The sequence below is a fragment of the Narcine bancroftii genome, chromosome 1 (genome assembly GCF_036971445.1).
Source record: "Narcine bancroftii isolate sNarBan1 chromosome 1, sNarBan1.hap1, whole genome shotgun sequence".
In the NCBI taxonomy this organism is placed as follows: Eukaryota; Metazoa; Chordata; class Chondrichthyes; order Torpediniformes; family Narcinidae; genus Narcine; species Narcine bancroftii.
Window position 1 is genome coordinate 125,844,412 of NC_091469.1, and position 13,637 is coordinate 125,858,048.

The window sequence follows — 13,637 nt, forward strand, 5'->3', positions numbered from 1 at the left end:
GTTTTACTAAATTAGACTTAAGTCTTGAAAGAATAGTACCTTTCCTCCTTCCTCCTCGACATACTCCACTGCTGCTCTATTGCACCATATCTCACCAGGACTGCTTGTGGTCTTAGGTCATCCACTCTCCTGAGGATCTGTTGAATTCTCTCTATTAGTAGTTTTTCCCTGATTTTTTTTTCCACTCTCAGCAGTTGTAGAGTCCACTCTTCAAAGAAATTCATCAGATCTTTCCCCTCGGTCCTCTCTCTCAGCCCGATGTTTTGCACATTATTTCTTCTGCTGAAATTTTCCATGCGATCAAATTTTGTCCAGCAGGAGCTGTTTATCTACTTTCCACTTTGCATTTTCCTCCAGGGTTTTCAATTGTTCTTGAGTCATTATCAGGTTGTTTTCAACGTGGCCCATCGAGTAGTCGGCTCTTCAGTCGCTGTCGCCATTGCTGTTATTTTTCCTGCCACTTCTCTTAGCACATTTTCCACCTTGGAGAATCGTTCACTCAGAACTTCCATCGATTTTTATCATTGTTTGGAAATCCTGTGTCGATCTCCCATTTCCTTGGGTTTGTGCCAACATCGAGGCTGCTCCTTCTTCACCACTTCCGTGTGCACTTACTGTCGACGATCTCAGTGATTTTTGAGCTTCTTCTGTTTTATTTTTCTGGGTCTTGTTTTTCTTACCCATCAATCCTTTTTGTTTAATAAAATCTTCGGGGTCCCTCTGTTACACTGATCCTAAGCGTCACAATGCATATTTTATATTCTGCGTTCTTAATTGTCTTTTACCATCGTCAAATTATTTTCTTTGTTTTACTAAATTAGACTTAAGTCTTGAAAGAATAGTACCTTTCCTCCTTCCTCCTCAACTGGGCCACTGTATTCCCCTGGCATACTCCACTGCTGCTCTATTGCACCATATCTCACCAGGACTGCTTGTGGTCTTAGGTCATCCACTCTCCTGAGGATCTGTTGAATTCTCTCTATTAGCAGTTTTTCCCTGAGTTTTTCCACTCCCAGCAGTTGTAGAGTTCACTCTTCAAAGAAATTCATCAGATCTTTCCCCTCGGTCCTTTTTCTCAGCCCGATGTTTTGGACATTATTTCTTCTGCTGAAATTTCTGCTCCAGTTTCCCCAATGTAGAGGACATCCTCTCTCTAAAGAAATTTTAAAAATTTTGATGACTTTAAATTGGTCTTTTAATCAATCTTCATGGAGAGCTCTTCCAACCTATGCCTGTCTAAGTCCTCAGCATGGCCACACCACCCCCCCCCCCCCCACCTCTGCATTTCTCTTTGAAATAGTGATTTGCTAAATCATCTTTATCCTGTGGTATAAACATTCTGTGAATTATAGTGCCATACAACATAATGTACTTCTTAAGGATCAACTTTAAGAATTATTATAGAGTAGCACAATTAAGATACCGATCAGATTTTTATCAAACAAGGGAAAAACCAGACTGGACCAGATTAGAGCTAGATAAAATAGGGGAGAAGGTACCTGAACATATACTATATAAATGGGATGAAAAGCTGGTGCAACATAGGAATTCACCAGTACTGCACCATCTGTTCAACATTTGGAAGAAGATTCACATAGAAAAGAAAAAGCCTTCCTTACTCTGTAATCAAACTAAAGGCTAAGTAATTGTAAAGTCTTAGTGGAAATGCTGCTGGAATATCAAGTACGGTTTGGTCATCTTCCCTAAGAATTGATGTATTCAACCAAGAGGGAGTTTAGTGAAGATTTACCAGACTGGCGAAAAACAATAAAGCTAAGGATTCTGCAAATGTAGACAGCAGAACACAACACAGAAACAGAAACTTTGGCTCAGCCAATCCTTGACAAACTCCCATTGACCTGCACCTTGACCATAGCTTCCTACCCATGTACTTATCCAGAAAAAAGAAACTGCTAGAAAAACTCAGCAGGTCAGACAACATCTGTGGTAAAAGAAACAGAATGAATTCATAAAGGAAATTGGCCCAAATCATTTTGTTTCTCTTTCTACAAATGTCTGTCATGATGAGGGTTTCCAATATTTTGGAGTAGATTAGTTCTGTACTCATTGTATTTCAGAAGGATGAAAAGATCTCTTTTACAAAATTGTAAAGGGCTCTATAGATGACATAAAGAGAAGGTGTTTCCACTGCCAAAGGATTCAAGGATTCAGACTGAGAATAATTAGTAGCAGTAGTTTATTTATATAGTGCATTTAATACAACACACATTGATCCAAAGTGCTGAACATACAATTAGGAATAAACTGGTTACTATCTAAATGACAACAGGTAGCCAATATACACCAGCGCAGCCTTCTTTTTACATAGACTATCCAACTTAGAACATTAATTATTTAAACTCTAACCCGTTCCTCTCTATTGCAGCAATGAACAACTTCCCAATTTCAAATGAAAACACCAGAATTCAAAGAACAAGTGGTGAACACAAATAAGCCCAGGGGCCATTCCATTTGGCTGTTACAAAAAGTCCAACCGCCGGCATCTTAGGGCTGGTTTACTGTCTGCCAGCTTCAAAGGCGATACTACCAACCAAGTCACAGAGCAACAGTTTGCTTCAAAGCCTCCCCGAACCTCGGACGATCCGAAAGCCTCAGATCAATATTGACCACGACCATCACACCCTTCTGGATTTCTCAGAGCTAACACTGCTCTTCTACTCCAGTCATATCGAGACACCACCTCCATCTCTGTCTCATTGCAATGTTTCCCCCACCATCGAAGCAGGCACCACTGGAAGGCTGAGGCCACATCACCACGCTACCCCGCAGCTCACTCTCTTCAGTGGGCTTCACTCCATGACTGTCAAGCTGCAAACTTTGTGGCTTTGTCTCAGCAACCCGCTCGTTGTTTGGCGACCCTGGGTCTAGTTCTAGACTCACTGCGCTCGTGCACAGCGCGTCTACTTGTTAGTTTCAGCAGTCCTGGCATCCAGAGCAGCTGCTGGTGTGACTGCAGTAAGGACCGAAATTTAAACGAGATTAACTGTATGACGTAATTAATTTACATTGCAAGGACCGTTCCTCAGCCTGGAGTGAAGCAGAGTGGTCCCTCATGGATGGCACAATAATGGGGAGAAATTTCTTCGCAGAGAGGATGGTAATCTTTTGGACCCTTCTCAGCTCAGTCATTAGGTTCATTCAACCCAGAAATCAGGGGATACGAGGATATTGCAATACACAAAAGTGCTGGAAAAATTCACCAGTCGTGCAGCATCCATAGGAAGTAAAAGACATTTAACGTTTCAGTCCTGAGCCCTTCGTCAGGAATCTTGTAAAACAAGTAGACACCTGAATAAACAGGTGATGGGAAGAGGAGAACAGAGGAGGGAGGAAGAGGCACAGGCTAACAGGTGGAGGAAATAGGTGTGAAGGTCAAAGAGAGAGAAGCTGTGAAGTGATAAGGGGAGAAAGCAGAAGGCTAACACTATGATAGGAAAAGGGGGTGGGGAGTTGAAGGAAAGAAAAGGAGTCAGAGGTTCAGGGAAAGAGATTCCAAGGGAAGGGATTAACAAAAATTTAAAAAGTCATTATAGATGCTGTCTGGTTGGAGACTGCCAAGGTGTTATTCCTCCAATTTGCGTCTGTTCTCAATTTGGCAGTACATGAGACCAAGGACAGACATGCGAGGGTGCAAATGACATGTGGAATTAAAATGATTGGCCACTGGGAGGTACTTGCTGTTATAGCACAGTGTGAAGGTGCTCAATGAAACCGTCTCTCAATCTGCATCCAGTTTCCCCAATGTAGAGGCCATCACACTGGGAGCACCAATCGGAGTAAATGACTCCTACAGATTCACAAATGGAGTTACTTCCAGGTGAAGTGTTCACATTTTTGTCTTGCACTGTAGTCATTCCACAACAGATGCAATCTCAGTGGCTCTCCACTCAGCCCTAGATCACCTGGACAACAGCAACACGTACATCATGCTACTTTTCATCGCTTACAGCTCAGCTTTGAACACCATCATCCCTCTGTACTTGTCAACAAGCTCCACACTCTGGGCCTCTGTACCCTCCTCTGCAATTGGATCCTTCTTTATTGGAAGACCAGCCAGCATGAATCAAAAACATCTCCTCTCTGACAATCAACAGAGGCGCACCTCAAGAATGCCTTCTTAGACCACTGCTCTGTTCTCTCTACCACCATGACTGTGTGGCTGGGCACAATTCAAATGCTATCGACAAATTTGCCAACGCCACCATAGTTGTCAGCCGAATCACAGACAGCAATGAGGAATCGTACAGGAATAAGACAGATCAGTTGGTTGAGTGGTTTCACAAAAACCTTTCACTCAATTTTAGCAAATTTAAGGAAATTATTGTGGATTTCAGGAGGGAGAAATCAGAACAAAGACAGTCATCGAGAAGCTAACAGTGGAAAGGGTCAATAACTTCAAATACATGGATGTCAACATCTCTGAAGATCTATGTTGATGCAATCATGAAGAAGGCTCACCAGCGTTTTTACTTCATGAGGAGTTTGAGATTTGGTACTATTGCAAATTTCTACAAGTAAACCATGGAGAGCATTCTGACTGGTTGCATCAATGACTGGTATGGGGATGTTCCATTTCACAGGACAGGAAAAGACGACAGAGTTGTTAATGACAGCAACATCATGGGCATCAGTCTTCACTTCATTAAAGACATCTACAAGGGGCGGTGTCTCATGAAAGCAGCCTCTATCCTCAGGGACCACCATCATCCAGGCCATGCTCTCTTCTCACTGCTGCCATTAAGAAGGAGGCACAGGAGCCTGAAAACGAACACTTCACAGTACAAAAACAACTTCTTCCCCTCTGCCATCAGATTTCTAAATTGACAATAAACCACAGACACTACCTCACTTTCTCTTCTTTTCCACTAATTTTTTTTAAAAGCATTCATTTATAACAATTTTGCATCTGTAATGCTGTCACAAAACAATTAATTTTGTGACATGTTCATGACAATAAATTATGATTATTTTTAATTTATGTTAATATATGATTTGTTTTTTTTTACTTAGTACCTGTTTGACTGCAGCAAGTAACAATTTCAGTGCATATGTACATTGTATATAATAAACTTATTATTCACAACCACATCCACAAATTCTTCAGACACCCAGACGTCTTCTGGCAATCTGCAAGTGGAATCAGGTAAATTCCAGTTAGGGTGGATTGTCCAAAGCATTCCCAACTGTGATAGAGGTCCAGGAATCATCTTTGTGTACAAGGGCTTGCAATTAACATCTGCAGGCATAGAAGAGTTGACAAGTTTCATTTAAACCATGGCAGATAAGGACACCTTGTACCATCACAGAATTAATAGAAGTGCTTTATGACCAACTACCACCCTTAAGAATTCCTTTCAGTGGTTCTTGGAGGAATAACTACAAAATAAGTTATTATTTCAACCTTTGGGGAACTGGAAGTGTGCTCTGCTTACCACAGAATCCTGGACCACAAATCAATTTTTGTGTATTACACGTTCAGGTTGGAGAAATTCTACGGGCAGAATTGCATTCATTCTCACAAAAGACAGTCAATTGAAGTCTGATACCTTGTGGGAAAGTTTGGTCAGCAGTTTGCAATTAGCAAGAGTTTGCTCTCTGGATGAAAACCTTCATGGTCTCAAAGGGTAGTATTTCAGAAGTAGAAAAAGATGCAAATTCAGTTTACAGCCATGATGACCACCAGAAAGAGGGAAGAGGAGGCAGTTGTTCAGCACAACATCCTTAAGTTATTTCTATATAGTACGGTTTGTGCCCGGTCCGGGCAGAAGTGAGGGGGAGGCGGCGGCCCCGGCCTCAGTAGAGTGAAGCAGTCGGAGGCCCCAGTCCGGGCAGAAGCGAGGGGGAGGCGGCGGCCCCGGCCTCGGTAGAGTGAAGCAGGCGGAGGCCCCGGTCCGGGCAGAAGGGAGGGGGAGGCGGTGGCCCCGGCCTCGGCAGAGCGAAGCAGGCGGAGGCCCCGGTCCGGGCAGAAAGAAGGAGGCAGCGGCCCTGGTCCGGGCACAGGGAAGGCAGCGGCAGCCCCGATCCGGGCAAAAGCGAGGGGGAGGCGGCGGCGGTCCCGGCCTCGGAAGAGTGAAGCAGGCGGAGGCCCCGGTCCGGGCAGAAGTGAGGGGGAGGCGGTGGCCCCGGCCTCGGCAAAGTGAAGCAGGCGAAGGCCCCGAGAAGCAGGCGGAGGCCAACAGGTTGGATTGCGACCAGGTATGGTTCGACCTAGGAGGGGAGGCAGGCCCCTCTAGCCCGGGTAAGAAACCTGCATAGGAGAAGGCCACTCCGATATAAAACCTATGACCCAAGGACCTCGCTGCCACGTCCCAGCTTGCTTGGCCACGGCACACGAACCATGGGTGTAAAGGGTGGGGCCAGTACTGCGCACACTGCACTCCACCTAAAAGCTCCTTTGCGTAGGCCCGAGGACATGTCCACGTCCTCCCCCTCCCCCCTCATATAGATGTCCTTTTGAGAGATAAATTGGGAAAGGTTTGTTAGAGTAGATCACATACAAACACTTTAAAACAGATCTTATTTAAAATACTGGAGCTCTGCTAATGCTAGACATGTCGGGGCCTCAGAGCCTTTGCAAAAGCTTTGGAGAGTGCCCAACAGACTTCACTAATTGATTGTGGTTTTCAACAAGGCAACAGATGAAAGATCTTGTCAGAGCTGCAGATTGTCTGGAGCTGTTTTAAGTGTGCCATGTGGTTTGGCAAGCAGAGAGAGTCAAACAGGCTTTTTCTCTCAGAGAGAGAGAGAGAGACAGAGATTACTTCTACAGTATAAAAATTGCCTGCAACCAGTGAACTTGGAGGAATGAGAAGTGAACCAAATAACTTTTCTGAACTTACACACACTTTACATACATGTGCACTTAGAATTAGAAAGGGCTTAAGTAAGTCAAATAGTGATAAATTAAAGTTTTATTCTGTTTTCGTGTCTAAAAATAATGAAAAGGAACTTTTGTTTAAGTAACCATTTATCTTGGTGAATATCTATTGCTGCTGGGTTTATGGGTCCTCTGGGTTCGTAACATGTTTAATACAGCAATTACACAAAAAGTAAAGAAGGGTTGGCCAAACTAGTGGCAACTTGCACCCAAATAATTGCTGTGTTTGATTACAATGTATCTGAAGTCTTTTCACAATTCTTAAAGGTATGAAAATTTACAGTAGAAACTGCACAAAGTCTTTCAAGCTGGTGATGAAATCTAACAAAGGATGAGGCCTTCTGGAACAAGAGAGAATGCCTTAAAAATATAAGAGCATCTGCGTAATCGCAACTAGCCCCGAGTATGCGCAAAGAAAAAAAGACCTCACAAAATCAATGTGGAGTTCTTCAGCTTTCAGACATCGCCTTTGCAAAAAAAAACACCATCATCAATGGCAAAATTAAATACAAAAACCTGGGGGAAAATGTGCACGTTATGTGGCAAAGATCAAGTTACATAATCGACGTTTCGGGCTTGAGCCCCTCATCAAGGCCTTGAACAAAACGCAGGTGGGCGCCCAAAAGTTCATGTTTCGCTCTCATCAGTGGCAAAACTTCGACTGTGTTTAAATAAAAACTTTTATTCCCCCTCCCCCCACCTCCCCCTCCCCCCTCCCTCCCCCCACCTCCCCCTCCCCCCTCCCTCCCCCTCCCCCTCCCCCCCCTCCCGCCCTGCCCCTCCCCCTCCCCCTCCCCCCTCCCCCATCCCCCCTCCCTCCCTCTCCCCTTCCTCCCCCTCCCCCCCTCCCCCTCCCCCTCCTCCCCCTCCCCCTCCCCCCCTTCCCCCCTCCCCTTCCCCCCCTCCCCTTCCTCCCCCTCCCCTTCCTCCCCCTCCCCTTCCTCCCCCTCCCCTTCCTCCCCTTCCTTCCCCTCCCCTTCCTCCCCTCCCCTTCCTCCCCCTCCCCTTCCTCCCCTCCCCTTCCTCCCCTTCCCCCTCTTCTTCCTCCCTCCTTTCGTCCCCCTCCCCTTCCTCCCCCCACTTCCTCCCCTCCCCTTCCTCCCCTCCCTCCCCTCCCCCCTCCCTCCCCCCTCCCTCCCCCTCCCCCTCCCCCCCCTCCCGCCCTGCCCCTCCCCCTCCCCCTCCCCCCTCCCTCCCTCTCCCCTCCCCCCCTCCCCCTCCCCCCCTTCCCCCCCTCCCCTTCCCCCCCTCCCCTTCCCCCCTCCCCTTCCCCCCTCCCCTTCCTCCCCTTCCTTCCCCTCCCCTTCCTCCCCCTCCCCTTCCTCCCCCTCCCCTTCCTCCCCCTCCCCTTCCTCCCCTCCCCTTCCTCCCCTTCCCCCTCTTCTTCCTCCCTCCTTTCGTCCCCCTCCCCTTCCTCCCCCCACTTCCTCCCCTCCGCTTCCTCCCCCTCCCTCCCCCCACTTCCTCCCCTCCCTCCCCTCCCCCTCTTCTCCCTCCCTCCTTTCGTCCCCCTCTCCTTCCTCCCCTCCCTTTCCTCTCCCTCCCTCCTTTCGTCCCCCTCCCCTTCCTCCCCCTCCCCCTCCTCCCCCTCCCCCTCCCCCTCTTCTCCCTCCCTCCTTTCGTCCCCCTCCCCTTCCTCCCCCCACTTCCTCCCCTCCCCTTCCTCCCCTCCCCTTCCTCCCCTCCCCTTCCTCCCCCTCCCCCTCTTCTCCCTCCCTCCTTTCGTCCCCCTCCCCTTCCTCCCCCCACTTCCTCCCCTCCCCTTCCTCCCCTCCCCTTCCTCCCCCTCCCCCTCTTCTCCCTCCCCCTCTTCTCCCTCCCTCCTTTCGTCCCCCTCCCCTTCCTCCCCCCACTTCCTCCCCTCCCTCCCCCTCCCCCTCCCCCTCCCCCTCTTCTCCCTCCCTCCTTTCGTCCCCCTCCCTCTTCCTCCCCCTCCCTCTTCCTCTCCCTCTTCCTCCCTCTTCCCCTCCCTCTTCCTCTCCCTCCCCCTTCCTCTCCCTCCCCCTTCCTCTCCCTCCCCCTCCTCTCCCTCCCCTTCCCTCTTCCTCCCCCCTTCCCCCCCTTATTTAACAAACCCCGTTGGTCGAGTCCTGAGGTGTGAAAGCAGCCTCGACGACGCCTCGTTGGAGGTGACGTCAGAATGGGGAGACGGTTCCGCGCCACCGGCAGCCTCCGCCCGGACCGGAAACGGGAGGCATTTAAACTCTGACTCGGAAGTGGTCGCCCTGAGGTCGTGTGATGGCGCTGGCGTAAAGGAAGATGAAGACGCGGAGAGAAGCAAGGACAGAACGCTCGGTAAGAAAATAGAGTTAGAAGAGCGGGTTCCGTGAAGAGAAACGGGCCGGGGCGAAGTGAAAGGTGCAGGCTGGCCCCGGTTTGGAGCATGGACGACCTGGCCTCCAGCCGCCCTCGCCAGGCACTTCTGCAAATGGGAAGTTTTTTTAACCCCCCCCGCCCTCAGATTATTTTCGCTTTGGAGTTAGCGTCGCTGTCCGCCGAAACGGAGAGGGGCGAAGCCTGTTTGCTGGGAGTGGGAAGGGGGAAAAGTGCTGGCGGCTTTGTGGGGGCCGAGCCCCGCTGCTCACTGGTTCAAGTGGCTCAACTCGTTCGTGTCCCTCTATTCCACCTTCGCTCTTTTCTATACCCCTGTTGAAAGACCACAATGGTCTGACAAATAGACCTGTGGGGGGGGGGGGGGGGGGGGCGTTGGATCAGAATCATGTGGACGATGAACATTTTAATCAATATATTGGAGCTTGGGCATCATCATTGGGGAGAAACCGTGAACTTTTAAGGTTCATATTCCTAGGTCAAAATGGAGCAGTAAGTACTATGGCTATTTTGTGGCTCACGAGACTGCTCCCAATTTGATTGTGGAAGATGTCTCATACACCAGAACCCTCTTCACCTGGATGCTCAGTGTCAGAAAATCTGCATTCTATGGACTGGTTTGAAATCTGAAGTCCATTCAGTGGAGATGGATATATTGAGATGAATATCTTATTCGAAACTGGATATTTCTTCTAGGTTCAAATTTCAAAATATGTACTTTGGGGAAATGCATCAAAAAGTGTGTTGTTAGTGAATAACTACCAGTAATCTTTGAGAAGATGTGTTGAAGCTTCTGATAACAATCTGTAGTTGATTTTTGTTTTAATGATGTTGAAGGATAGAACATAAAATGGCAATGCAACATGGTACACAGGCTCTTGTGCTGTCCCATATATTCTTAACTTTAAAAAAAGTACTAAGCCCAACCTACCCCATAACCCTCTAAGTAACTCTCTTAAATGCCCCCAATGTTTTAGCCTCCATCACCATCCCTGGTAAGGTATTCCATGCACCCACAATTCTCTTTTTCTTAAAAAAAAACAGCCTGATGTCTTCCCTAAACTTCCCTCCCTGAACTTTGTACTATTGAAAGGGAGGACACTGCAGAAATAGGAAGAGAGCTATCACTGTACTGGGAGTAGACTATAGACCTTCAGAACACCAAGGATCAGATAAGCAGACTTCTGGAATGGTACATTCTCCCAAATGTACCGTGGTAGAGCGGGGTTCACGATGTAATGTATCAAAGACCTTCACGCCTAATTTATGACCGTGATCGTGGGGTAGAAGGAAAAATTCTGGGCGGATTATTCCTAGGAAACAAGTTCCACTCCACTGTGAGGGAAGACGAGTATAAGCTTTATTACCACATACCCAGAATAATCCATTTGGGGATACTCCATACCCCCTTTCCCAAACTCTTTTAAGAACAGGATTTGATTGGTATGGTCCTGTGATGGTGGAAGTGGTACAATTCCAAAACTGAATACTGCTATTAGATAGGGGTAGGCAATTAGTTTTAAAAACAGTGGATAAGAACCAAGTCTGAGGTTTAGGAAACCAAGTGAAAACACCAGGTGAAATGCGAATCCATACAGCCTTGCAGGGACTTTCTCCTACTGGGTATTTGCCGGCTCGTGAGAGACAATAAAAACCAGAGGGGACGTTAGAGAGAGACCAGGTTTCTCTTGATCTCGTTCGGTTAGTTGTCCAAATGCGGGAAGTCATGGTCAATGAATTGAGAGGTTCTCCCCACCAAGGCCATTGTTCTGACATCCGTGGACCCCCGCAGACCCAACAATTAGTTACATTAAAAGTTCCTGCAATTTTAGTTGCCAGATCTACAAAAAGGTTATCTCCCCCAATTGCATTACCGAAACTTACATGGTTATTTGGATGGACTCGAACTAAGTCCGGCTGTCTTAAAGGGACAGGCAATTTCAAGTGTGGAGTGTAACTTTTCATTGGAACAGTACGTTGGTGTATGCAAAACCAGAGTCCATCAGGGCATGGTGGGCTTGAGTCACCTTTCCAACCGTTAAGAGGGAAAGGAGTGGTATTAGGAATCTGTATATAATGACCCATATTATTTCCTTCTTTTTCCACACAAGGGGTATATGGATGTTGGGTGGTATTTTCTGCCCAACATTTCTCAGGAACTGAGGTATGGGAAATGAAATTACCTTCCTTTCTTCCCCAAATGTGGTCCTGAAACAGGACCACTGTATCTCTGCATTTCTTACATTTCACACCTGATAAAGACATAGGCAAACTAAGAAAAATCAAAGAACATAACAATAACATTGTGAATTAAGTCTTTTTGCGAAATCGTAAGGTAGGAGGTTTTTCTCCAGGAATACAAGTCCAATCTGAGTTCGTATCAGGGTCCTGTGGCGCCTCTACAGGTCCCTTAAATCTGGATGCGTGTGTCCACCCCTTCTCTCTTGTTCGTGCTGCAGCTTCTGTAGTTAAGAGAACTTGGTATGGACCTTCCCACTGGGGCTGGAGTTTTTCAGTCTTCCAGGTCTTGATAAGAATCCAGTCTCCTGGTTCCACTTTGTGTAAAGAAAAGTCTAGAGGCGGTGTTTGTGCCAATAGTCCTCTCTTTCGTAAATCTGTAAGAGAGCGTGACAGTGCCTGTAAATAGTTCCTAACAAATATATCCCCTTCCCCCAAGGTGGGACACCCCTCAACTGTACTCCAGAAGGGAAGCCCAAACATCATTTCATAAGGGGACAGCCCTACATCTTTTCGTGGGGCAGTACGAATTCTCAATAAGGCTAGGGGCAGACACTTTATCCAAGGCATTTTAGTTTCCACCATTAACTTTGTCAATTGGATTTTTAGTGTTCCATTCATACGTTCGACCTTCCCTGAGCTTTGTGGATGCCAAGGGGTATGTAATTTCCAAGAGACCTGTAATGCATCACAAATCAATTGCTGGATTTTTGAAGAAAAATGTGGACCCCTGTCTGAGTCTATAGAATCCATTATACCATATCTGGGGATTATCTGCTCGAGGAGGAGGCGAGCTACTGTAGAGGCTGTAGTATTTATTGTTGGGAAGGCTTCTACCCATCGGGTAAAGTGATCTATTATCACCAACAGATATTTCCATCTTTGAACTTGAGGTAACTCTGTGAAGTCGATCTGGATACGTTGAAAAGGGCGTATGGCTAATGGTTGACCTCCCATGGTCCCTGTCCTCATTATCTTCTTATTAATTTTTGTGCATAGGTAACAATTTTGCACCTCTTGTTGGGCCAAGGTGTAGATTCCCTTACACACATATTCTCGAAGCACTGTGTCACATAAGGCTTGAGTGCCCCAGTGGCTCTGTTGATGCAGGTGTTTTAAAATGTTGCGAGTTATTTCTTTATTTAGAACAGTTCTTCCATCTGGTGTTTTCCATGTTCCATCAGGTAATTGGCTTGCGCCCAGCTGATCCATGTTCTTTTCTTCCTTAGCAGTGAAAATGGGAGCTGTCTTTATGCCTTGCCTTATTGGGATTAAAGTCAGCAAACGGACTTCTTGTTGCATGGCTGCTCTTTTGGCTTCTTCATCAGCCAGTCTGTTTCCAATTGCTGTCGGGTTATCTCCCCTTTGATGGCTTGGTATGTAGACCACTGCTATTTCTTGGGGTAATGTTAAGGCTTCTAAAGTCAGAGTAATCATCTGTTCGTGTGCCAATTCCTTTCCTCTTGATGTAATTAGACCACGCTCCTTCCAGATCCTACCAAAGGTATGCACTACCCCGTATGCGTATTTGGAATCTGTGTAAATTGTTCCAATTTTCTTTGCCAGTATTCTGAGGGCTCTCTGCAAGGCATATAGTTCACAGGATTGTGCTGACCAGCTTCCGGGTAGTCTCGTGGATTCTACTACTTTCCAAGTATTTCCTTCTATTATAGCATACCCATTTCTTCTCATTCCGTCAACACATCTGGCGGAGCCGTCAATGTAGAATTCATATCCTTCTCCCAGCGGAGTATCGCAAAGGTCTTCTCGGGTCTTGGTCTGAAGATCTGTCAACTCGACACAGTCATGCTCCACCTCTTTCTCTGTTTCACTGCCGTATAAAAACTGAGCTGGGTTGCAGCTATTAATTTTTGCAAACTGTAAATCTTCTCCAACCATTAAAATGGTTTCATACTTTAATATGCGAGAATCAGTCAGCCATCGATGGGCAGTTTGTGTTAATAAAACACTCACAGAATGGGAGGTGTACACAGTCATCTTTCCTCCAAAAGTAAGTTTACGTGCTTCCTCTACCAACAGAGCAGCAGCCGCTACTCCCTGGATACACGTCGGCCATCCGCGAGACACTGGGTCCATCATTTTGGAAAGGAAAGCTACTGGGTGTCGCTGACCGCCTTTTTCTTGTGTTAAAACTCCCACAGCTGTTCCT

The 13,637-nt window shown here is 47.0% G+C and overlaps 1 protein-coding gene and 1 long non-coding RNA gene across 5 annotated transcripts in view; one reads left to right on the top strand and one right to left on the bottom strand.

Moving 5' to 3' along the window:
- Positions 1–2,180: 2,180 nt before the first annotated feature.
- On the bottom strand, positions 2,181–9,195 carry LOC138763762 (uncharacterized). The gene is made up of 2 exons (XR_011357771.1): positions 8,974–9,195; positions 2,181–5,257 (listed from the first exon to the last, which is right to left on the bottom strand). It is a non-coding gene; the product is annotated as an uncharacterized lncRNA (long non-coding RNA).
- The window catches only part of tent2 (terminal nucleotidyltransferase 2), a 115,191-nt gene continuing 110,515 nt past the window's right edge, over positions 8,962–13,637 (top strand). For 2 of the 4 annotated variants that reach the window (XR_011357758.1, XM_069938452.1), the window contains exon 1: positions 8,966–9,193. The gene's annotated coding sequence lies outside the window, so the exon portion shown is untranslated. Of the gene's footprint in view, positions 9,194–12,722; positions 12,844–13,637 lie in introns of those variants that run through there. The other 2 variants (XM_069938458.1, XR_011357763.1) reach the window with 2 other exon arrangements.